Genomic DNA, 25,812 nt, shown 5'->3' with positions numbered 1-25,812 from the left:
CCAGATGTGGACATCAGCTCAGCCATTGCATGAAGCCTCAGGAGCAAGATCTAGTTTCAAGGGTTGTTTTCCTATTGCTGTGAGCACAGGATGCAAAAGCACTGCTTACTTCACGTCCCTGGGATGGCTCTGGGATTAGCCGAAGAGAGCAGCAGCCAGGAATGTGCTGGTCCCAGCAGGCACTGTTATCGGCTGCAACCTGACACATTCTGTCTTGACAGCATTGCACCTCTCACCACTTTGGCTAGGGTTGAAGGAGAAAACACGCAAGGCTCTTCTTCCAGGGAAGCACTGTACAGGGTCACCCCAGCAGCACAGAGCAGGGTGCAGGCACTGCATCCCAGCTGCTTGCATACTAAGGGTTAAAACACCACCACCAGATTTTGTGTCCTTTTTTTTTTTTTTTTTTTTTTTTCTTCCCTTTGTTGATTTTTCATAACTGAGGGTGTGTTTCTTTTCTTTGGTCCTCACCTGGGAATTTCACCTGCTGCTGTTATTGCAGGGACCTACAACCCTCAGCATGCCCTTGGGCCTTCCTGCTCTTTTCTTACAGCACAGCGTAGCTGTAGCTTGTGATTTTTACTACAGGTCTTAAACTCGGGCAGTATTTTTTGCTTTATGACCATGTGAAGCCATGTAGGATGGATTCTTCCAGACACAGCATCTCCTCTCACCCCAGTCTCTTTCCAAACCCATCTTTGTAAATGTTAACAGAGAATCCGTTGGAGTAAACAGATAAAAAACAAACAAATGTTTGTTCTGTGAATTTCAAAGCTAACACAGTTCTTTAGGAAGCGACCGTTCCCTTTCCTGGGGATGAAATACTGGTCAGACACAGCAGCAAATGTAACTTGTTCCTGAGGTAAACGTGCACAGCAGCTCAAAATTCGAGTCCCTGGCCTTTGAGGCTGGGCGGGCCAGGTTGCCAGCCCCACTTCACCAGGCCTGTGCACACCAAGGTTAAAGTGTCATTGAGCACGGGACATTCTGGCACTTTTGGACAAGAGTACTTGTAAAAAGGCTTCCTCGAGTACAGGGACTAGCTAGGTCGTTAAATATGGTGTGGTGCTCAAGTGCTTGAAGCCCTGTTCAAGTGTTGGGAACGCTGCGTTTACCTGGCCCAGAGAGCACAGGAGCTGCTTTGGGTCTCGTGCTCAAGGCAAGTGGTGTGCGGGAAGCATTTCTGGATCCACCCACACTCAGTGATTTCTTTTGGCCAACCACTGCTGTAAGAAAAAGCGTGCAGGAGCAGCCACAGCGCCTTCGTTCTGCAGACATGTTATCCATACGCCTGCTCTGCAGCTCTGACCAGCCATGTCGGGTGCCACCAGCCCGGGTGCCATCAGCCACACGTCCCTGAGAGGCAGGGAAACGTGGGGACAGGCTGGGAAGCACCTCATTTACTTATGTGGCCCAGAAAGCAAAAAGAGGGTGCAGATGGAGAAGGGAGACGACCATCAAACTGAAATATTTGCTTTGTCTTTTATTTTTTTCCCTTTTAACAAATTAAATAAAAAGTCTAAAGACTACAGCTTGCATAATTTAACATGTCTGTAAACATGGAACATGCATAATTGATGTTAAACAACATGCTAATCACCTCATAATGCGAGCAGAGGGGAAAGCTGCCCTTGGTTTATGTATAAGTAACAAGATGGAAGCCTGCTGAGCTCTGTATAATGGGGTCCCCCCCTTACATTTGTGCCTCAGCATGATGGTAAGCCACAGCTTAGCCAGGAAACCTGATGTATTATTTATGCTAAGCTTTGAACTGAAATGCTGTTCTCTATTTTATATAAATATATATATTACTCCAAACACAGTGACTGATTCTGTAAGAAGAAATTTCCCTGCAATATTTAAAAAGGGGACAGCGGATGCAGCAAGCATCAGCAGTGGGGCGAGATGCTGGTTTCTCCATGCAGCGAATCATGGAATCAACAGGCACGGCCCCAGTCCTCTCCCTGTAGCTGCCTGGAAACTTCACAGAGGTCTGAAGAGCTACACACAGGTGCCTACAGCAGGGATCCCGGCAGGAGATGCCTGTGCAGGCAGCGTGGGATCTTTTACTTCTGCCAACTTGAAGCCATCACTGTATCCACTCGGGAGTGAAGCACTGCCAAGAGGATAAACGTCCAAATGTACTGCTTCTAACACCAAAGTCCTGATTTGCCAGTAACTAACACCAATCTTTGCATGAAGTTTGCCAGAGCCAAATGTTTGGAACCAAAGCTCCTGAATTATTTTCTGGTGGGGATATGGATGTTGACAAGCAAGCAGAGAACCAAATCCAGAGTCAGTTCTGCTACAGACACAGATGCAATGAGATAGCACGTCTCCTCCAAGTATTCCCTCTCACACTGAAAGAAGTAGACCTGTTGGCTCTCACAAAAATTGAGCATCTCTATACTGAAATAGAGGTAGAGAACAAAGAGGCATTATTAGGGAAATAAGGGAACACATCAAGGGAAGCAAACCAACCGTAAAAAATATATGGAGCAGGAACGGCAGAGGGGTAGCAACAGGCAAGCCCTCTCCCACCAGCAGGCGTTGCAGGGAAGGCAGCCACAAGCACCAGCCTACTGAACCCAGGGACAGAGCTCCTGTTGACTTCAGAAAGAACACAACAGAGCTTAGGAACAAATTTAGCATGAATTTTACAGTTTCATCTTCCCAAGAGGATGCAGAAGGGCTGAATTACACAAACAGGTACAGCACAAAGAGAAAGCAATGAATCTGCAAGTAGCTTCCATCTAGCTAACACAATATATCTGACTTTTGCCTTGTCAGAGGTCTGGCTTTAATTAAAATCAATCTTAAATAATTTACATGGCATTTCATTAAACGCACACTGAGTTAGACCAGGGCATTATTTAATGTATCCAGGATGTGAGCTGAGAAGCTAAGGTCATAACAGCACATTTGTGTTGCTTTCTCCTTTTTGGAATCTGCTGTTTTAAGAGAGTAATTTTTAACCTTGCTGCAGGCAGACCAAGTCACTCCCAAGGAATACGTTAGCCAGGATAATTAAAAGACCACATAGCCACAGACAGATGCGAGTCATTCTGTCATAATGCCAGAGCTGCTTTACCAGTGGCACTTTAGAAGTTTGACATGAGTTCCAGCATGCCCAAACTGTGCTCTCAGCTGAATGGGGGGTAAATACTGCTGGAGGGGAAGGCAAAAAAAAAAGAAAGAACAAGGCAAGGGAACAACAACACAGAAAGAGGCTGCGTTTTTGAGTAAAAGCCCTAAAGGAGGCAAACAACACAGCTAGGACCAGATGTACTGAAGGATGGCTTTTCTGTCTTTTGAGGTTTAGGCACCCCACTGGGGTGATGGCTGTACTTGCTGGAAAAGTTAATTGTGCAAAATCTACCTCCAGGCTCTTTCTCACTGCCCACCTTACTTACATCTGTTCAAGCAAATCATTTTTCACTTGGACTTCAACATCAACATGATTTTTATTCTTATGTTTAAACTGATCAGACTAATCATGGTGGAGATGGGTTTCCCAACTTTTGCACAAGCCCCTACAGTGGCAGCTTGCAGGGAGGGAACTGCAAGAGAGGGCAGCCAAAGAGCAGGGGGGGCAGGGGAGATGTGGCAGTGTGGACACGGACTGATCACTGCCAGGGAAGGAAGGGCACAGGGGATGCTCCCACTGGGCCCTGGGGGTTCAGCCCTGGAGTTACAAAGGGCTACCAAGCCACCCTGGCTCTCTCAGGTCCCTTTATGTACAAAATGTCTCCACAAGAGACATAGGATAGACGCAGCAGCTCTGAATCACCTAGAGGAAAGGGTATAGCTCTGTCTGCTGCCAGCTTGAAGCTTCATACGTCAGCCCTTGTAGAAAGCAGAGACGTACTAGATAGAAAGCCACCTTTGCGTTACTTTCCCATCTTGTACCAAGAGCAGCACCTCCAGCACAGCCAGCAAAACCAGGTTTTGCTCAGCTCAAGTTAATCTTCCTGTGGCAGAACATTAAATGATGGAGAAAAAAAATCTTAATAAGATTTCCAAAGTCAGGCTACTGTAAGAGAAATCTTTAAAACAAAAAGCTTTAAAGTGCAGGGACTTTGCCTTGGCCACTCCCTCTCCCTCTGCACACCCTTCTGGGAAGTGGGAAATGCTCCATTTGAACACAAAACTCTGCCTTTACTTGCAGCCCTCGGGAAGGCAGGGAAATGATGATCAAAAAGAGCAGGAAAGCAGGGTGCTTTCTAGCTTCACAGCAACCCTTTCTATTTACAAGTCAACGACAGAAAGACTGTGCACACGTGAAGGAAAGATGGATTATGTAGCGGGAAATTGGTGTGAGAATTACCTTGCTGGGAATGAAATTCATCTCTAAGCCAGATGGAGCTGAGTTTGTTTATGAGTCTGAATTGCGCCATCCACTCCGTCCATCTGGCTGGTGCTGAAGGGAAGTCCTTTCAGCGGATACCCTGGAAGTACCGTTCTGCTCGAGCTTGCTTTTCATCATTCCATGTTAATCAGCATGTTATCTAGACTAGTTGTGAGTATACAGAGGAAAATAAAAAACTGTGAAACTCAGCACTCTTTCTAATCCATACTAATAATTTAAAAAAAAAAACTCTTGAGTAAACCTTGCCAGATTTCTTCAGAGGTATCTCTGCAAAGTCAAGTCCTGGATTTCTTTTGTATACAGGGTATTTTCCAGCCCTCTTACAACTTGCTGGCACCTTATGCTAGCTGTAAATGGCATTAAAGCACCAAAAAGCCTGTACTCTTCTCAAGATAAGCAGCAATATTTTTCTGGAGTATTACTTTTCCTGCAACTGTTCAGGCATCCTGACTTGAACCACACTGATGTTCAAGAGGGAAGATTTGACCTTCTGTCACAAAGTACCGGGAGTGTTTAGGAGACTATTCTCATGGATAGTTATCAAGCAGTCCAATAGGAAAAACCAACCCCTTGTTTAGACCCAATAACAAACTGCAGTGATGCTGGTACTTGCTCACCAGAACTAGATGATGGGGGGCTCTCAACCACCATGAAGAAAGAACTATGTAGTAAAAGCAATCTGTCGTTATATAGGAGAAGCGTGCTGTGATACAAAGCACAAAGAGCTGAGCAAACATGTCTGAGAATACTTCCCTGCAATTTACATTCAACTCAGTTTGGCCACAGTAACTTTTAAGTGGATTTCATTCAGCACGGTTGAACTCCTCAGCCTGCTTAGAGCTTTGCCAAGGGGACTGGGTTTCACCTCGCGTAAGCACAAACATCGCAGCACTTGCTGGCGTTTCTGGGACCTTTGCTGAGGAACAGGGAACTGAAGCAGGGTATTCCAGAACCAAAAGCCACGCAGCACATGGCAGCTTGGTCCTGGGGTCCAGACTCCATCTGGGCTACCCTACCACAGCCCTCTGGGGATTAGCTCTTGTGGGGCTTCGTTTCATCCCTAACACCAATTAGGTTAAGCAAATAGGTTACAAACCACTTGTTTTCCACTGGGAAAGTGAACGCATCCTTGATTCTGCATTAGCAAACAGGGCGCTTTTTAGAAGATCTAAGAATTACTGTAGATTTCCACACAAATGTTTTAGAAATCCAAATGATTTTGATGCTGTTCACCAGGGAACGATAAGGAAACTAAAAATAGAAAGAGTTATGGTTGTAGGCCCAACAGCTCAGGCTTCTGGAAAGCTCCATTTGCTTGGGAGCTTTCAGAAGAGCATGAATCTTGGGATGCAAATCTTCCTCCCACAGAAATTAACTGAGCTCTGTTGCTATACTGGACAGCTGTGTAGAGAATTATTCATTTTCATTTTAAATCGACAGGGAACCTAGAGGTTTACAAAGACTAGAGTTCAAGCTCAAAGTCTGCAAAGGCGAGGAAACAAGGTTTCCATGTTCATCTTTCTGAGAACAACCACTCTGCAGGGTGTCCTGCAGAAATCACGGCCTTGCCACTGGGTTCAAAGGGGCAGCCCAGGGAAGAGGTGGCCCTCTGCATAAAGCAGCATCCTGCCAACACGGAGCAGCTCGACGGTGGACTAGTTTTTAGCTTTGAACTGAGTATGAATTCCAAACAAGCTTTCATGACTCAGACACCTGGTATAATTAAAGTCAATGAAGACACCCAAAATATCCTCAGTGCTCGTGCCACAGCTTCCCTATCCCCACTGCTTTTCCGAAGTGCTGCAAGCCTAACACCCCAGACGAAACCCCGAATGAATAAAGTGAAAACAAGGACCCTTCTGTTTAACATCTGCTGTGAAAATTACTTCTCATTCCAGAGGGGAAAATAAAAACCAAACCAGATGCTGAAGCGCACGCCGCCAGCGGAGCCGCTCGCCCCCCGGCGGGTGCAGGCGCCCAGCGCCCAGCCCTCGTCTGCAGGGCAGCCCCGCCACCCAGAGGCTGGAACAGCTCCCCACAGCCCCGAGCCTCTGGTTTCGGTTGGGGCTACGAGAAGCCTTCCCCGCACTCGGCACCAGACCCCTGAGAAACCAAGCGCAGTCCCCTCGGGGTCCCCCACTGCTCCCTGAGTCCCGGGTGGCCGGGCTGCCAGGGACTGCCCCAACCCCAGCACAACCTCCCCTGCTAGAGGCTTGTGTTTCTGTCCAGCAACCACTGAAAAGCTTTCTGCTCAGCAAAAAGTGAAGAGTTCAGGCTGGAAGAAAATAATATATAATACTATAAAAAATAATATATATATATATAAATATATAAAACACTCATATCTGGAGGCACGCATCTATTTAAAGCTTGCCCACTACACAAACATTAGAAATCCCAAGTTAGTACTACTGCTCTCTTCAAAATGAAGCTTCCTAATAAACCCTTAAAGAAACTTTCCTGAATGGTGACACTGATCCATTGTTAAGTTCCCAGTTCTCTCCCTGGAGAGAAAGCAGCAAAAGCTGCCAAGTTCGAAGTGCTGCAACCGAGTCAGCTACTCCTGGGCTGCAGTGCTTAGATCCACATCCAGATTTATTTCTGGATGTTCATCACTAAGTTCATCAGCTGTTCTCCAACTCTGAATTCCTCCAGTTCAACTCTCCCACCTTCCTTCAATTTGTTTCTCTATCCCAAAGACAATACTGTCACCAGGCGCTGCCGTTGTGCCACTGAGCTTCAGACCATCCTTCCACAGGACACAGAGTAGTGGGGCTGCCTCCCTTGTCTTTGGGTGAGGGATGCAAGAGCAAAGTAGTGAATTTGGAGGTTTTTGTTGTTTTGTGTGTGTTTTTGTTTGTTTGTTTATTTGTTTGTTTTTTTAGGTTTTTACGTCCTTTTGCAGTCCCTCTGGACAGCCTTTGGAGCCTGAATGAGGACAGTGCTAGGACTGTAAGTGCCCGTTGGAAGTTAAAGCACTTATTAGTCTCTGATATTCTGCACCAACCTCCTATTTAAAAGCTGAGTCTCTGCTGCCAAGATGCCTACCTGGTGTGCTCTTTGTGTGTTGTTCTCCCCCCCCTCCATGTTCCCACTCATTTTTCTAGCAGTCCTTTCCTTTCAGATTTATACCCTGCTCAAAATTTCCCTTTGTAACACAGTTTGCCCCTACTCCAAAGATATTAGCCCACTTCATTTGCTGCCTGCTGGGTAAAAAGATAAAAAGACACCACTTTTATCAATTTAAACACTCCCTTAATAAAGGAAGCTTGAGCGTTTATACCAGGAACTATTTATATCATCATATGGTATTACAGCCACATACTTGCTCCATGTTTTAAAATACGTGACTGCTCCTTCCACCCCAAAAAGGGGAAGTGCAACCAGTTGCTTACAAGCCTTCAAATTCTTCATTCCCAGCAGAAAAGACAGAGCTGTATTTGCTAGTTCAGTGGCATAAGAGAAAGGGGAGTCTTAATTCCAACACAGATGTGTGTAACAAATTAAACAGCCAAGATCAGCTGTGCCACATCAGGATCATCATCAAGCTTGCTATGATGAATATGTTGTACTAACTTCATCTGATCCTATGGGCTTTTAAGATGCATGAACATCAGAGGCATGTCATCATCCTCAAAGAGTTTGAGTCTCCACTGTACATTGAGAACATCAGAACACTCCTGAACACCTTGAACTGCTTTTACAAACCCTCCTTTTAAATGCTACAGCTGCTTACTGCCAAGTTATTGACTGTCCTTAACCACAAAGATGCACTGAATAAATACACTGCTCCACATCTATGTGTCCTGCAACGTTGATCGTCATTGCTCTGTGTAATATTATATAATAATATTACCTATAGGATAACTTTAAAGTTTCACCTTCTTGAGTTTGAAGGCAATCAGAACACGCTCAGCGTGAACATGCCGAACAGGTGTCTTACCACTCATCCCACTGTGTCCAAGCTCTTCTGTCTCTTAATTTTTCTATTCTTATCAGATATATCTGTGCTGGAAAATAAATAAATAAATAAAAGTTTTCTTTCTTTGCTTTCTTTTGGATTTAAAGAAACTAAAGAAAAAACAAATGTTTGTTTAGCTTTATGGTACAGATGGCATTCATTTAGCACAGCAAAAAGTGTGTCTAAGCTTACATGAGATTTACTGAAACAAAGTTGTGATCGCTGAAACCAGCAGCAGAGCAAACCTCAAGAACAAGCATTGAACTTTCAGGTTTCTGTTTTTTTGTTTTGTTTTGTTTTTCTTTTTTTTTCTTTTTTTTGTTTGTTTTGGTTTTTGTTTGTTTTTTTTGTTTTGTTTTTGTTTTGTTTTGTTTTTGTTTTTTTTTGTTTTTTTTTTTAATAGCTGGGTGACAGCAATTCAGATTTAGATCTTGGATACCTAGCTTAATGTGGCCCAACAGCAAACAAAAATCCTGATGAATTGCTTTAAAAGCAAAGCCTCACCTGAAGCCACTAGGTGTCATTCTTGGACTTTCAGTGGAAGCAATTGTTTTTTTCCTCCTGTAGCTGTTACGCCAGTTGCCACAAAGAATGAAAGCCTTGCTGTCATTTTACATCTTAATTTAATGTGATGGTTCCAAAAGAATATATTGAGCATAATGCTTAGAGAAGAAGACATGCTAAATTCTCCCTGTACAAAATGGGAACTGGTCTGCTCATAATTCAGCTCAGTGCTTGATCATCTTAAAAGGAGCCCCGGCTTCAAGAACTGCTTGTTTAAATATTGATCCTCCCCTTAGCATTGTTTAATCCCTCTAGAAAAACTAGAAGAAAGCAATACCTTTCTGTGCAACTTTATTTGGGGGGTGGAGTGTTCATCTTCCATTAGCCAAAGCTAGAGGTGTAAAATGAGATGATGTTTCTGGAGGTCTTACTTAAGGAAACTCTCTGGTGGAGACAGAGCATACTGCTGACCCTATCACAAAATCCTTTCACAGAATACATACTTCCAAACCTCTCTGTTAAATGCAGGCACAAATTAAAGGTTCAACATATGGAGCTCAGTGTAGGAGGACAATGACAAATTAAGAAAAAGAACAGAAAAATTTTACCTGTGATGAGGCAAAAGTATGACGGGTGGAACTGAGAGGCATAAAGCAGAAGAGTAAATGAATGCAGACCACAAGGACATAAAAACTTAGACGTCCAGAAAGCACTATTCCAGCCCCAGGGCTATGGACAGCCCTTTAACATGTGTACACGCACACAGGTACATGTTTAGCCATGAAGGTTAATGGGATGTTTGAGTAGATCCCTTTTCAGGGTCGATTAATCAACACACTGGCTGCACATTCCCTCACTAGCAGCACCCTTAGCCGTGGAGCGGTGCGCCCTCTGAGCTGATGCCAGCCAGGAAAGGTCACTGCTCCACAGACACAGCCTCGTCCTGGTCCGAGCAGCAGCTTTGGCATGACCAGCTCTCAGCAAAGCACAGATTTCAACCCTAGTAGGGCTAACGCAGCTCCTTACCTTGCAATTTATCTACAACTGGTTCTTTTAGGGAGGGGGCTGTGCCCTCAAAACCAGCCCCTTCTCGCAGCAGAGATGTCTGCCAGCCCCTCCAGTTGGGGTCAGTTCCTCTGGACCCCAGGGAGAGAAATAATCAACATGAGCATGCCGCCTTCCCCTCACCAAAGGTGTGGAAGGAGGAAAATTCCCATTGCCAGCAGGACTCAGGGGCACCTGTTCTCAGCAGGGCAGCAGGCATGATGGCCAGCACAGACATGTTGGGGTGACTGGAGCACAATACCCAGGACATCTCCAATGTTTAAGCATGACAAAGCAATGCTTTAAAGATCAATATTCACACTAAGGAGAAAAAAAAAAAAAAAAGAGAGAGAGAGAGAGAGAACTGTGAAGGTATAAAAGTTCTATTCCTGCTTAGGAAACGGGGAAAAAAACATGTCAGGCAACCAGAGCAACATGACTGCAGCACTCACAAGAGAAAGCCGCACACAATCGTTACACAGGGAATGAACTGGAGAGCAATAAACATATCTTAAAAACAATCTGTTTGGAAAGACAGTATTTTCTTTCTGAAGGAAAAATGCGTGTAACACTGAGTTGGAAATAATTTATCCAGCGACAGTGACAGCTCCCATTCTTAGAAGCACCTTCTCTCCTGAGGCATCGTCAAAGCGGAGAAGCATACCCCTGCAGGGACTGTTTGATCTGCTGCAAAGCTACAGCCATCAGCCTGGCGACTGCTGACCAGCAACACCACACAGAAGTTCAAGATGCAGCTGAAGAAAGGTCTTTCTCCAGGACGTGTTGGCACTGAACTTATAAATAGCACATTCTTTAGCTGGAAAACCTTCACTGGTCCTTATGAGGGACACACGGCTATAATTACAGCTAAGCAGCTGCTTGCGTTCTGTCTTGACTGAGTCTTTTTTGTGATGTGAAGTTGCTTCCTAGATAAGCAATCAACTTGAGCAACCACCCAGATGTTTTCTCCCTCTCCTGCACTGTAGCTGCTACACAAACTAAATTCTTCAGCTTCAGCATTCCTTCTCTCTGCAACAAAAACACAGTATAAATGCCTTTTAAAAAAAATAAAAATAAATAAATAAAAATAAGCACATTTGGATACTTAGCACCTTAACTAAGAGGGTCCAAAGATCTTGGCTCAGAGCCCGGGACATCAGTTTCCTAAGGCAGCACGTTCCCTCCCTTCTGAGCCTCCCTCCACCAGTCGCAGCAGTGTCGGCTCACACAGACCCAGGCCAGCGTGGGGCCGCTCACATCTCCCCCACCCTCCCCGCCAAGCGGAAGCGCTGCAAACCAGTGCCGCAGCCACAGGTGGACAAGACGGGGCTGACCTGCTGAGCTCCAAGTAGTTACTGCCAGAAGTCTTAATGACATCGCCAGCCACTGTAATCCTGCCTGAGAAACAGGACACCTGCAGAAGAATCTGCGACACGGAATCACACACCTCTCGCAGAAGCTGTCGGGGAGTTCCCGTTCTGCTTTGGTGCTGTGAACACAGGCAGCAGAGCAGCTTCACTGCCTGATTAGAGCAGCCTTGGTTTATACAGACAGGAGGCTGCAGCTACAGTAAATAGATTTGTCACCACAAAACACGACCACGTTACAAGTGGTAGCTGGGGATGAGAGCGGGGCAGGTGTGCTGCAGGATTTATAATGCACGTCTGCATCACGGAGCACCAGGCAGCTTACTTCAAAGGACAAGAAGGCTGGCGACATTCTGAACAGCAAGTCTTTCTCTTTTTTTTTTTTTATAGAAAAAAAAACCACATCCATCCAGCATTTGCATCGAGGCAGTGGTCCCACTGTACTTCTGACATGCTTAACATAGGGGAAAAACATCTTAAGGGAGTTTGAAGTGGTAATGGGCCATGAAGCATATGGCAGTGTTGTGGCATCTCAAGAGCCATATGCACAGGCCTACAAACTGTCGGGATGTGATACACTACAGATAATATCCATGATAAATTATTCACTTAACCAAAAATTGTACATCAACCCTCAACAGCTGGTAAAAGCTGGATCCTTGCCCAGTACATTAAGGAAGTTTGCTTCCTCAAAGCTCTACTGTTCTTTGGGGGATTTGAATTATGCATGTTACCATGAAAGCTAATGCTGTACATATGCATTCAAAGTTATTATTAACCTCATCAGACAGAGAAGGAGTAGGGAAGGCAGCTGTTTTTCCTAGCTCATGTGCTTAGGATGTGGTGATGTTTTAAAGGACTTGCTGAGAGCGAGGATATAGGAGAGTTTATTTTTCCCCCTGAGCAGCCTGACAGTAGCCAGTTCAACCTGAAGGGTCTCCGTTGGGGTGCTGACTGACAGTTCTCAGCCTCCTCTTCGCTATTTTTATGGTAGGAGAAAATTAGAAGTAACAACTCTTTTGTGACCTATAGCTATAGTTTTACTGTGCCTGCCACTTCAGGATGTCAAAATTCTCTCCGAACACTTGGGGTGCAAAGTTGACCCAGCTCCCCTGGGTCCTACCACATTCAGCAACGACACCAAACACCCCAGCAGCTCCTAGAGACCCTTGCTCGAAGGGTTTGTCGCTGCAGGATCTGACTTTATCTAGATTGACTGCAATATCTTGGCTGGCAAGTAGGGAACTGGACCTCAGACCTTCAGCATTCAAAACCCTGAGAAGAAGTGTTATAAATTCTGGGTGCATCTTTGCAAGTTGGAATGACTTACAGGCAGATTTCACACATGGCTGTGGAGCTCCACAGGTGTGAGAAAAGCCCAGGAGGCCGTAGCACACCCACCCACACTAGCTCTAAATTAGCTCAAGCAAAAACCCAACTGCTTGGCTCGCAGTCATCTGTGGTGCAGAAAATGGGGTCATCGTAACGGCTCCTATGTCACCAGATCAGTGCTGCAGTAATGCCAGTAGCCAGGAAAAAATTACTGCTTAAGCAGTACCGCTTAAGAAGAGTAACCTCTTCTTCCAGCCCCAAGATCGGTCCCTGTTTTCTCTCTTCTCCCCTCACCTAAGACAGGAGGGAAGTTAAAAGGGAGCTGCTTTCTGTTCAGCTTCATACACAACCCCTACTCGGTCCAGTATTCTCCCCCAACCACCAGCTCCCCAGTTCCCCTTTTTCCTCAGCCTCCCCCAGCCCCTGGGGCTGCTTTCCCCCACCTGCTTTAGGGAATTGCTTCCTCATGCCAATGCCACCATTTCTCCTCAAGTGTTGAAGCCCTCAGGCCCCCACCTCCAATGTTCATTTGATTTTACCAACGCAAGTTCAATTTAGCATTATAGATATAAAAATAACCTAAACAGCCCCAAAGCCCCTTCTTACCAACACCCCGATTTCCACTGGAGAAGCTCAGCTTCCCGTTAAATAGGCTTTGATTTTCTCTCCACAGCTTTAGGCTGTGTCTTCAAATACTGCCTGTGAGATTGACATTTCTCTCTTGATCCCAAGCAGCAGGAGCATGGCTGTGGTACAAACTGCAGATGGAGTGCCGAGGACAGCGAGGGCAGCACCATTATCTCCCGCCTGGCACACACATGCTCTTGGCATTCGTTTTCTGTAGCACCCCCAGCCTCTCATTTCTTTCCCTTTCAAATATTTCGCTCTGCCAAGAAATTCAGAGCTAGGCTATCTGGATAAATGACCAGCTGGTGCTATAGCACAGAGCATCACTGGCTAGAAATGGCTTTGAACAACAGTTTGGGGAAAGTTTAGGTCCCCCAGCCAAAATTAGTTGGGGGACGCAGACCAGACATGCTGCTGGGGCCTGGAAAGAGACTTTGCAGCATTAACTGGTCTATTCTAGCAGCTGCTAGATAGAGCAATAATCTTTGAACATGATTTCTTGGTCTCTTCTTCCAGAAAGACAAGCTAATTAAAAAGGGGTTATGGACAGATTATACAGGCTAAGGAGAGATTTCTGAAATACATAAAGAGCAGCTCAGCAGCCAGATCTCCCCAAAATTCGGTGCGAATTATGCATCTGACTCCAATTTGTCCTTCAAAAAAACCTCTGCTCACAGCTATTATTGTTTCTCATCTGGCTAAAGAATAAACAAACAAACAATTTCTTCTGGCAAAGCTACACATCACCTAATACAAACGTCTCATCCTTTAGCGGATCAGTGGGCAGTCAGTGTGCAGCAATTTTTGGTAACGCGTTCCCTTATCCCATCTCTCAAGTGATCAATCCTTTAAAGACAATCAATTGAACTTCATCTTGAGCACAAAGCACTTAACAAACAGAGCCATAACGCGCTGGCCTTTTTGCTGCACACACAAGCAGCACTCATTGCTGCCGACTGTGGAAATCCAGCGATCAAGTCAACGGTCCCCAGCTTTCCTATGGACACGAACAGAAGCAAAGAGCCCTGAGGTGAGAACAAGGCTGTGCCTGCTTGCTCTCCTCCCGAGCAGCCAACAGCACGGGAGGCCAGAGCAGCACCTGTTGCAAAAGCAGCAGCTCTTTGCTGCAAGCTTTCCTCCTGGGACATCCTACAAGGAATTAGCAAGCCGCTGCAAAAGCCAACATCTCATCTTGAATGTCAGTGTCATTTACACAGTAAATGTCACTTAAAGCTAACACCAGAAGGAGCTTGTTGGTATAATTCAGCAAGAAGTGGCAACAGCAGCTTAGCAGCTCTTTTCCCACATACATGTGTTCATATATAAAAATGTATTTATTTAATACTGGGTTTAGACTCTGAAAGGTTTTCTAGCAATGGCATCAGATTGCCAATCTCAGGTTTGCAGCAGTAAGATCTCCAACACTGTGTGCTACATCCAGGCATTTATATTTATTATTTTTTCTAATTTACAGTTTCTAAAGATGCAGGCAGCTTACAGTCAGTGTCAGCTAAATCCTTGGCGACTCTGCTCAGATAAGGGGCCCAGCTGTCTGTGGTTCTCAGACTAAATTTGTCCAACCATATCCAGTCTAAGAATCATTCACTCGTTATATCCTGATCACTAAACAGCAATTTAGCTCAAATGACAACCAGCCACTGCTGGTCTGGAATTGAGCTGGGAGCTGGAGATGAGAACAGTTCCCCTCTAGCAGAATTTACTGGCTTGGCTGAACATCAGAGCTGCACCTCAGTACCTTTGGTCAGCCAACGCAGATGATCTTGTAGGACTTTAAACCAAGACACTGGTGTTTCTGACAAAGGGTGGGAAGCAGACAAGCCCAGCAAACAGATCTCCTCCTTCCTGCCCTGCAAGCAGCAGAGCTGTGGCAGAGCGCGGCTGCTGCTCATTTCCCCTCCTCGCCGAGGTATGGGAAGCTGGCGCTGTGCCTAGGGAAGCCATTTCAGATACTTACTGGTTCGACTCTGGCCACGCTCTTTCAGCCCTGAACAGAAGATAGAGAAGATAGAGGCATTTACAGCTTTTTTTTTTTTTTTTTTTTTTTTTTTTTTAAAGACAGAATCTGAAATTTATAATCCTGGGAAGCACTAAATCCTGCACTGGTGTCTTTTAGGACATGTCTATCTCCTCCCAAACTCTTTTGTGCTACTTACCCACCACCTGTAGTGCAAGCACAAGGGCAGGCTTGGGAAGCAAATACAAAGAGCCGTTCATCAGACAGTAAGGCTTGGCCACCGCGTGTTCATTCCATTGCTCTTTTGCAAGCCACGTACCTGACAGGCAAACCAAACCTCCACCTGTTGAATGACATTAGCTATGGTGATGTGCAGTGCATTGCTATAACATAAAACACAGAGCCGAGTCTTCATTTTCTCCTTTCTTGACAGAATGCAGCTGCACAGAATTGAGACATAACACAAGAGCCTCATGAATCCACAGCTAAGCTGTGGGAGACCAGAAGCAAATAAATATTTCACACAAAGTGTTAGCACAAGACACGACAGCATAAATAAAACAGAAGTGTGAGGATAACGGCTCCAAATGCAATTTGGCTTAAGTCATCTGTGGGTTCAGAAATAGAAAGATGAGAGATTTATTTCAAACCTGAATGACCTGAGAGGGAGGCAGAGGGGTTTTCTTGGCTTATTTATTTATTTTTCATCATTATCTGTGACCTTTATGCAGACAGCAAAGGGAGCAGAAGCAGTGGGTTGCTGATACGGTGTGTAGGTTAGCACTGGAAGCCTTTCTCAGTGGTCTGACAGATACCTGATGAAGTTAGCCAAAATGATTGGAGCAGTCCCCAAAGCCCCTTTTGCTGGAACATATTAGCTGTGTCCCCAGGCTGTGGTCTGGTGATGAAAACTTTTGTATTTAATAGTCCCCAATGGACATTTCTTCCTTGGATTCATCCGATTGCTTTTTGAGCCACACAAGGATTCACCATTTATGTTTCGTGGCAAGGTGAGCCACAGCTCTGCAGCATGCTGCACGAGGAAGGATGCCCTGTTTGATTCAGATCTGCTGGTTTCATGTGATGCTCCTTAAGTCACATCCTGGAAGAAACAGCAAGTGGTTGTTCCCTGTTCAGTTTTCCTTTTTCACACCATTTTTTACAGCTATTCAGTTACCTCTTTGCCAGAGGAGACTCCAGACTCTCCTCTAGGCCTACTCCTGGAATCAGGCCAAGGCACAGAACCAAGTACGCTTCTCCTGCAGCCGATGTGCCATGGATTCAGTGGCAGAAGAAGGCTGTGTGTGTTGTAAGCTACTGCGAACCGAACTGACGGAGTGAGGAACACAGCACTTCAGGCAAAGACTTGCTAAAACAGTACACCAGATGCGGCTTGCTTCAACATCCAACCCCAGGCTAGAGGGGCTGGCAATAACAGGAGAGAAAAAGCATCTTTAATGCATCCCTTATCTCAGGGCTTAACCTGGTTTCTCGTATTGCCCCAGTTCACTCCAAATTGGGCAATTTAAAAACCAGGGCAAGGCTTCAGCAGTTGTAAAGCCTTCGCCAGCTATTAGTGCCCAGTCTGAAGCACTGGATATTAATAAAATAGACAACACGAAGCTCTGGAATTAGCTAAATCTAAATTAGTACAAACATTACAGAGTCAGCTTGCGAAGCTGAGCAGTTTGGGGTTTAATAACAGACAAGCATGCTGGGGTTCCCAGTTACACACACTAATTCACATGTATCAGAGGAACGAGTGTGCGTTATATATAGCCGCGCACCAAATTTTCCACTAATTACTTGGAAGCTGGTGGTGCAGTGGCAGCAGCAGCCCTCCCTGGCAGCAGAGGAACCGCTCCCATTTTCCACTGAAGTAGCTGGAAATTACCCACTCCGATTTCACACCACAAGAGGCATGGCGGGGGCTGGCAAGTTGCCACTCCCTTTCAGACACAGATCTCCCGGCTGCTGAGCCAAAGGCAACGCTGCACTGGCACCTCCAGCTCTCCAAGCAGCAGAAGATAAGAGTGCGGTGGGGGAAAGGTAAAAGCCACAGAATGCTTCAGGTAGGAGGGAGGACAAGGGTTCTGCACAGACCAGCAAGTGAATCATTTCCATTTAGCCAGCTGAAAGAGCAGAGGCAAGGCAGTTGATACACGCACCTTACCTCCGGTCTTAATTCCTAGCAGGGGCTCAGCCTTGCTCTGGGAGGAAGAGCCCAGTGGGGAGCACTGCACTTGGAACCACAGCTGCTCTGGCAGCTACCTTCAGGTGCTCTCACATGCAACAGTAGGAGGCAGATTTGAGGAAGATGTGCTTGGATAATGATTTCCTCTTCAAAATCCCTGCTGGAACTGGCAGTCCTGCAGCAAATACCCTAGTGAGAGCCTACCAGAAGGGCATGCTTTCAGTAACTGGCACTAACATATCCAAATCCTAAATATCCCCCAGCAAAGAAAAAAAAAAAAAAAAGGAAAGGAAAAGAAGAGCCAGTAACTGCACACCTAAAGTGCAATATCTGGTTTGAGTCAGGTATCTCAGCCTCACATGCAATCTGCAGTTTTCCCTTGTACAAACACAAAGCAACAGTGGGCAGCTGACCACCTGCAGCAGGGCTGAAACGCTCCTTAGTGGCAAACAATGTGCCCATCGGCTGCCGCGTGTGTGCGGAGCAGCCCATGAGCTCCGATGGCACCTGGCAAGGCCACGCTGACTCCCGCCAGGCCATCAGGAAACCAGCCAGCAGGCAATGCCTTACGCCTTTAGAGCTTCTCAAGAGCCACCCCAAAAGCCAAACCAGACCCTGCCGTCTCCAACTAGGGAAGAAAATGCACTCCCATAGCAAAGGCGGTGGCTTTTTCTATCATTTCACAGCTGTCTTTTGTTAATACAACATGCAGACACAAGGCCTGATCCTCAGGCAGCTGTAAACCATCCCAACCCTGCTGACTTCAGAGGACTGAAACTGATATACTTCAGTGGAGGACTAGATCCTCAGTGCTACAGCAGCAGCCTAATTGAATCCAACCCGTTTGACTGGGCTGGCTGCAGTAACCCAATAAACATCCCCTGACTGCGGAGGGAACAGAGTTAGACCAAGGCTGGATGCTGCTGAAAATCCTTCCCTGCAGCTATCACAATGGCTGGCTTCAGCTCAGGAATTTAAGAGTGTAGCAAGGGTTAGAAATGTGACTGAGTAAAAACGAGGGTCACATTCCCAGCTGGCATGATCTGGTGCAACTCCACTGACTCCAAGTGAAGTATCAGCAATTTAGACCAGCTGAGGACCTAATCAAATTACTCTGGTTTGGACTGAGAGAACGTACACAGTTCTCAATCACAGATCACAACCACGTTAATCAAGGCCATGTACGTGTACGCAGGAATAAAAGAAATACTGCCAAAAACAAATTGTGAAATCTTTAGTGAGATTACCATCTAATTTATATTGCATTATTCAATTAAAGGAAAAACATACTATATATATATATAAAAAAAAAAAATACCTGCCAAGGATTCTATTTCAAGTATTGTACCTCTCCCCCAGTCTGTGTCCCCTTCCCCAAAATGCATCTTACCTCCTAGTTAACACGTCCCTCCCTTGCTTACACTCACATGGCATTAAGCCATAAAGAAAACCCAATTACACCCAGTTAAGGTTTAACACAAGCAGAGAATGAGCTCCATTCAGGCAAATATACCTATCAAGAGTAATTAGCCCTACCTGAACTCTGTGCAAGTTCAGCTACATTGCTTTTACTATCCAAGCTGAATCATTTAGAAGAAGCTAGAAGACCTCCCCATGGTAATCTGTATTTTACAGCCTTACCCTCGCTCTCCTTCATCAAGATGCATAGAAAGTTGCCTTTGATTTGAAAGAGGTCAACCCTCTTATGGTCTATTTAGCTTTAGGGTGCCTCAAATGCAATGTATTCAAGTGGCATGATTTTCAAGGGAGGATCCCTAGCTCTTACTGAACACGAGGCATCTTCCAACTACTGTCTCAAACCCTCAGAAAACTCTGAAATCACAGGCTCTCATTGCTCCAAGAGACAGAGTTAATTCTCCACCTTCCAGCAGGACGTTAGCGGTGGGCTAAGTTAACGTACTGTGTGATATTTCCTCATAGATTTTACAGCCCTGAATGAGGTATTCTACAGCCCCATTCTTCTCAAGTATGAGGCTTTGACTGCCCTATGTACAAATAGACATAAACTTGTCCTTCACTTGTTTCCTTCAGAAGAAGCCATCTAGTTTCATCATCGTTTTATTAACTTCAGAGGTAGAATGAGTGTGTGGCCAAAGAGTATTGACAAATCAAAGGCAGATTTGTTTCTTTAAAAGCTGATCCTATCCTTTTACTCACATGCACTGGCCTGGTTGCTCCGCTAGGCCTGAGGGTTAAAGAGAAGTCCTTGGGAAAGGGCTGTTTGGTTCAGTGTCTGTAAAGCTTCCATGGCTGGGATCATCACGACACAGAACAACACTGAGCTTCCGTTGAAAGTTGGAAATGCTCCAAGCAGGGGTTGGAGCAGGTGCCTTCCAAGTTAAGTCAAGATCCCTTCCAAGTTAAATCGCTATACAATGTCCTTACGCCAGGGCCAAACTCAACCCACGGTAGTTAAGAATACACAGCTGGCATAAGTAAGACTAAAAGTCTTTTTAAATGGTACAGTCTACCATTCTGATTAACAGGACAATTTAAAAAATAAGAGCATTAGATCGAAGGGTGTTCAATATCCAAAATTAGCTGCATTACAAATATTGTTTTATTCAGTGTCATGATTTATCGGTATCCTCCCTCTTGAGAGCTTCTATTGACCTCAGATTCACCTCAATGAATCTTGATTTTTGAATGAAAAAAGCAGTCAATAATATTTACTTCCTATTGACTTCATCCTTAACAGCACAGGGAAAAGACTGAACTATTCTTGACCTCCTGTCTCATTTCTAATCACAGCAGCAAGATCCAGGGCACCATCGCTGCGGGTCAAAGAGTGAAGTAACACCCAACAATGACCCCACCATAAGGTGATGAACAAGCCACACATACAGCAAGATTTATGGAGAGATGCAATGAATTTCCTGAAATCTCATGATCAGTTCTCTGTGACAGGAGCATTACTTTAAGAAATTATCCTGCTCCTATTGCTACTTATCTCTTTGGTAAATCTATCAGCAGAGAGTAGCAGCTTCAAACTATAACACAGAGACTTGCTATGAGCATCTAGAAGTCAAATTTGGGTTGCTTGAGTGATTCAATTGCATTCCACGTGTACTGCTGTTTGCAGCTATTTACAACTTTTGTGATGATCCAGGGATTTTAAAAGGAAAAACTTCCATTTGTTACTCCTCGTCCACTGATCCTTCCCCTACCAGTTTGCCATCAGGTATCTTTCAGACAGTCAAAGTCACAGGTTAGCATAACTATGACTGACAATGGGAAACTCAAACTTTTACCAGAACACCTAATGAAAAGACAGGAAGGACTTTTCAGGTGCTGATTTTGTTTTTCACATGCAGGATCACCTACAGACTTGTTAGCCCTGATTCAGCCTTGAGGAGTCCCAAGGAACTCACCAGAATGTCATATAAAACTTACCCTTCGCATTTACCAACAATTCCCTTGACAACTAGTCATGTTTTGATCTTTAAGTTTATTGCACCCCATCCCACAGATTCATCTTGTTCTTTCCTTGACAAATGCAGTCATTGCATTGACTATGAGACCTGCATTCAACACCTTCGTATATTCCCATATCAACAGGTGCAAGGCATCATCCCACCATACTTCAAAGCAAAAGCTTTGAAGGTAAATCCAGAATGCATTCTCAACCTACTTCCTAAATCACGGCTCCCTTCTCAGCATACATTTGCCTCCGCGGTTCTGTAGCCTTGTCATAAACCAGAGCTCCCAGATCATGGCACATCTTTGTTCAGCTTGCCTCTAAATCACCTGCTCGCATTTCCTCTTCTGTCTTGTCTGCCTCTGCAGAGCTTTTTGTCTAGACACACAGTTAGACTTTCTTTTTGTAACCAGGCACTAAACTAAGCTTATTTCTCTCAACCTCAGTTGGAAGGCCTACGTTTTCCAGCCTTGGCCACCATGGGCTGCAGGCAAAACAAATGTCCCTGTCAGGGAACACAGGTAATTCCCACGTGGCCAGCAAGACATGGATGTAACAACAGAAATCAACCACGCACTTCCAGCAGGCACTAGCTGAAATAGTCCAACTGCCTAAGGTTTTTCTCCCCTTGGTACACTCCGGCTCAGGGAAGCAGTTCCAGGTTACCCCTCATTAGGCAGATGTTCTTTAAATGATTTATGCTTCTATCAGGCTTGATATCCCCACAGAAGATTGTTAGTGAAAAGCCTTGTGTAATCATTTATAGTGGGATTTATGATGTTTAACTTAGTAACTCTCTGCAGGCCCTCTAACAGGATGAAGGTGGGCTGTGGGCAGTAAAAGGTCACTCCCAAAGGAAGCCAAATATGCTGCTAAGAGGAAACTAGAACAGGGCTCTAAAGGGCTTTGTTCGCATTAGAGGGGAAGCAGCAGAGACTTTAATCATCCCTGCCAAAGGCATGCACAGCAACAGAGGAACCAAGCAAGATTTTGCCTCAGATTGTCAAGGCTGTTGGTGAATGTGGTTTTAAACTGTTTTTGTTGTTTGTTTTTTGTTGTTGTTGTTTTGGTTTGGTTTGGTTTGGTTTTGGCTTGCTCTTGCCCTCATTTCTTTCTCTGTTCATATTACTTAAGTTGCCTCAATTAAAGTCTCGTTATCAAGCAAGCAGCCAGTCACTCAAATATCTCTATATACGAAAATAAAAACTTTGTTGATTTATTTTAAGGCTGAAAGCCCTCCAAGCCAGAAGAACACCAAAATGCAGGCTAAATGGCGAGGAACCAATTGCACGGCTCTTCGGTCCCCTCTGGCAAGGCCAGCACACTGTTAACAGCCGGGAAAGTCATTTCAGAGACATCTGCAAACCACCAGGACACTCTGGAATTAAGTTTCAAGTTTTACTCATCTTTCTACTTTCCTGTTTCAACAGGATTGGGAGGCAAAGTGCTAGAAAGCACCCAGAAGGCCAGAAACACCAGAAGAGAGGTTCAATAGCTCCAGAAGCAGGAATTACTGACAGGCCCCTGGGACCACCCCGAGGTTTCCTGCTCGGCAGTGCAGCCCCCTCAGTGCTTGGGCAGCTCAGCAGCTTGGATTCTACATACCCAGGCTAACCTGAACCACCTGGAACTGCTTGCTGCTGCAGTCCAGGAATCTCACATTTCTTATTCTGGGGTATTTCAATCATCCTTCCTCCAGATCTCTGCCCAAATCGCTGTCCAGTTATGGTCCAACACATGGTGAGGCCAGCAGGTTACTACCATGGCCAGCAGCATTGGACAGGATGGAAACACCTCCTAAAGAAAATTGAACAGCAGCACATCTAACGAAATAGCATTATCCCGAAATACCTCAGGGAGAAAAAAGCAGCCCTGCATTCTCCACCCTGTGTGCCCAACAAAGACTCGGCAGTGCCCCGGTGAGCTCTGTTATCTGCTCTCTGTTTCTCCCCCTGCCAGATGCGGGTTCATTTATAACCCGTTTGCAGCACACGCTGTACGTGCTCCTGGGGCTGCTGCTCTCCCAGGGCTAAGCAGCTCACGCAATTCCTCACTGCTTTAATGCAGAGGACCAAGAGACGTGGGGCTCATTGTTCCTCACCCGGTACGGGACGGTTCCTGCCCCAGAGAGGCAAAGCGGCTTGGCCAGTCCCCCGTGGCGGGGAGGAAGCAGCAGATAAGCGGCAGCTCCGGACCACACGCACCCTGCTCAGCGCCTTCCTGAGCAGTGCAGGCAGATCATTAGCAGTGCTACAAGTAGAAAAACAGCTCTCGCACAAAGCCTAGCAAATACCCTGAGAAAGGCCTTGCTGTTTCCTTCCCACCCACTTCTCCCCCCAGTCCAGCTTTGCTGGAAAATCCCATCCTCCCTCCTACGTGGCACTGAGCCGGCACCGAGCGGGGTTTTGACAGCTCCTGGAAGAAAATATTTTAACCACACGCTTGCACCTGCAGCGCCCGGCCCTGTGTGTCACCGAATTCAGAATTAAGTAGCACAGCTATTGTAAAAATGAGTTACAGCAAAAGCTCCTTCATCTCAGTCATCACAAGGGCTATATCCCGCTTCTGTTTTGGTACCAGATGGCTCAAGGTCTATTTTTCAACAAGTGCTGTCTGCCGTACTCGCTGACACAAAGCCCTTTGAGTTACAAGCCAAATCTCTTCCCTTAATATCTTTTTCATCCCTTTTTTTCCCCCCTTTCTGAGCTCACAAGTATGCCTTTTCTTAAGGAAAAAAAAAATCTATTATTCTTCAAAGGCCCAGTTGTGTCCTTCATTTACTGAAGTAGTCAAAGAATATTATGGGTCATTTTGTCACCATGGAAACCACAAATAGACCGTCAGGGTTTTGGAGAGGTGATATTATTTTGGAGAGGCCGTGTAGGGTTCTCTGACAGAAAATAATAGGGATGGCAAATCAAGGAGACCTTTTATACAGACTTTGTGAAATGCAAAGGGTATCAAACATCATTTCTCTGCCACCGAAGACTACTCCAGGCAGCAGTTTAATATGGTATCCTCTGACAGCTGAGCCCAAATGGAAAATTAATGAGGCAGCATGATATATGAGTCTTTTTAAATCTCATAACCAGCCTCCTTTATAGAATAAAAATGGCCAAATCAGTTTAATATTAGTGGAGAGGTTCTCTGTGTGTCTTCCTTCAAAGCCTTGTCAGTGCACTGCTGAAGAGACAGTTTTGTTTTATTGACTGTGTAAGTCTAGCTGTTTTCAAGTTTGGGATTACCTAAATCAAAATAATTCTGAGCTTTATTGGTTCAGCAGAATACAGCACAGATATGAAAGTCTAAGGAACATCCGGGCTCTCAGAGGCCCTGTGTCCTGCCCTTTGGGACCAGCAGCACAGGAAGATGTCCCTGGGGAATCTCAGCTGCCACACGCTGGTGGCAGGGGACAGCAGCCCCCTTCGCTGCCTCCTCCCAGCTTTGCTTTCCAAATCACACTGCCAGAATACCAACACCCACAGTTTCTGCCGTTTTAAGGTGTGCAGGAAATAAGGGACTTCTCCCCAGGGACAACAGACAAACTACTGTGAGGAAATAACAGTGAGATACAGGAAAATGCCTTGGATCTCCCCAGATCCAGGAAGGTCCGGGCCAGATCCTGCCCATACAGATGTCTTCTCTAGGAGATACTAGTGGGGAAAAGTGTTAACCTCAGCTGTTCAGAGCACAAACTCGCTTTCAGTCTACATACACGGTGTCTGCCCCTGCTGCCAGGTCTTGGGCAGAGTTCTTCGCTCTACAGAAGCCAAGTGGCTCCCTCCTCCACCAACTTTTCTGAGCCTTACAGCTCTGCAGGCCTTACCTGCACCACAGGTCTGAGATCTCTGCAATATTTTTTGCTACGAACCAAGACATGCCGCTCATCACCACGTGCATTATAAAAGCTCAGCCTAGCACTAGCCTATCAGAAATCTCTGAGTGCTGCATTTGATAAGAGATAATTTGCAAAGCACAACACTTAATTGCTATTTATGTAATTGATATGCAATAAAACCAGGCAAACCCCAGATGAGAAGTCTTGTCCTATAGGCATGCTTGCAAACATTCTCACACCCAACAGCCAAGCTAAAAGACCTACAGAGGTAAAAGCAGAAGCAATTGCAAGCTGAGCTTATAAAAGAGACACTGTATCCTACCTAGAGTTGGATGGAAGATGGAGTTCTAAACCCACAGGGAATCCTGATGGTTCAGAGTTGCTGCTACCCTGAATTAGAACAAAAACTCAAAACCTCAAGTCATTCTGCAGAACAGAAATATCAAAATGCTTCTGCCTAGAAACAAGCAACCACTTTCCAGAAATGTTGAAAAAACAGCTTAAACAAAACAAAGGAGTCAAAACAAACATTCACTTCCAAACTTTTCTGCCAAAACACCTTTGAAATATACACCTTCCTGCAAAATATCTCAGCTTCAGCAGAAAAAGAGCTTCCCTGGAAAACTACTTCATCAAAGATACTGTCTGCACTAACTTTCCCCGTGGAGCAGTTTTAGGCAGATTCTGACACACAGCCACCCACCGGGGTTCCACAGTTGCTGCCTCCCTGTCATCCCCTAGCTGGAGCAGTATAACTACCTGGTACCTTCACTCTCCAAGCCTCCGATAAAGCACGGTGCCCTGAAGACTTTAGCTTCATAACATTTAATCAGAGGGAGCAGAAGTTGGACAGACAGTACCTTGCTAGAATTAAACACTCAAAATAAATGAAAAAAAACGAACAGTCCACATGCAGCAACAGGAAGGAAATTGCTGTAGGCTTTGATTAAGCTTCCCACCTTGACAAGACCCACATTAAAAATTTACATTGAGTAGGGTTCAAAATACACCAGTGGTACACGGCCTCTTGCATTACAACCTACCCAGCTGGGGTAACGCCGTGCTTCCCTCGCAGGGAAGCGCATTGCAAATGGGCCTAGAGAAGCAGGAGGGACTGGGGCTGTCGCTATCTCAACCTGCGCCCCTTTATCCCACTCAGCTC

General features: G+C 45.4%; 1 long non-coding RNA gene across 1 annotated transcript; it reads right to left on the bottom strand.

The window, feature by feature from the left end:
• Nucleotides 1-15,856: 15,856 nt before the first annotated feature.
• LOC118174784 lies at nucleotides 15,857-17,625 on the bottom strand. The gene is made up of 3 exons (XR_004754773.1): nucleotides 17,353-17,625; nucleotides 16,357-16,493; nucleotides 15,857-16,281 (listed from the first exon to the last, which is right to left on the bottom strand). It is a non-coding gene; the product is annotated as an uncharacterized LOC118174784 (long non-coding RNA).
• Between the last annotated feature and the right edge of the window lie 8,187 nt (nucleotides 17,626-25,812).

The sequence above is a fragment of the Oxyura jamaicensis genome, chromosome 15, assembly GCF_011077185.1.
Source record: "Oxyura jamaicensis isolate SHBP4307 breed ruddy duck chromosome 15, BPBGC_Ojam_1.0, whole genome shotgun sequence".
NCBI lineage: Eukaryota > Metazoa > Chordata > Aves > Anseriformes > Anatidae > Oxyura > Oxyura jamaicensis.
Note: the sequence above shows the minus strand (reverse complement) of the source record. Positions and strands in the feature narration are given on the sequence as shown.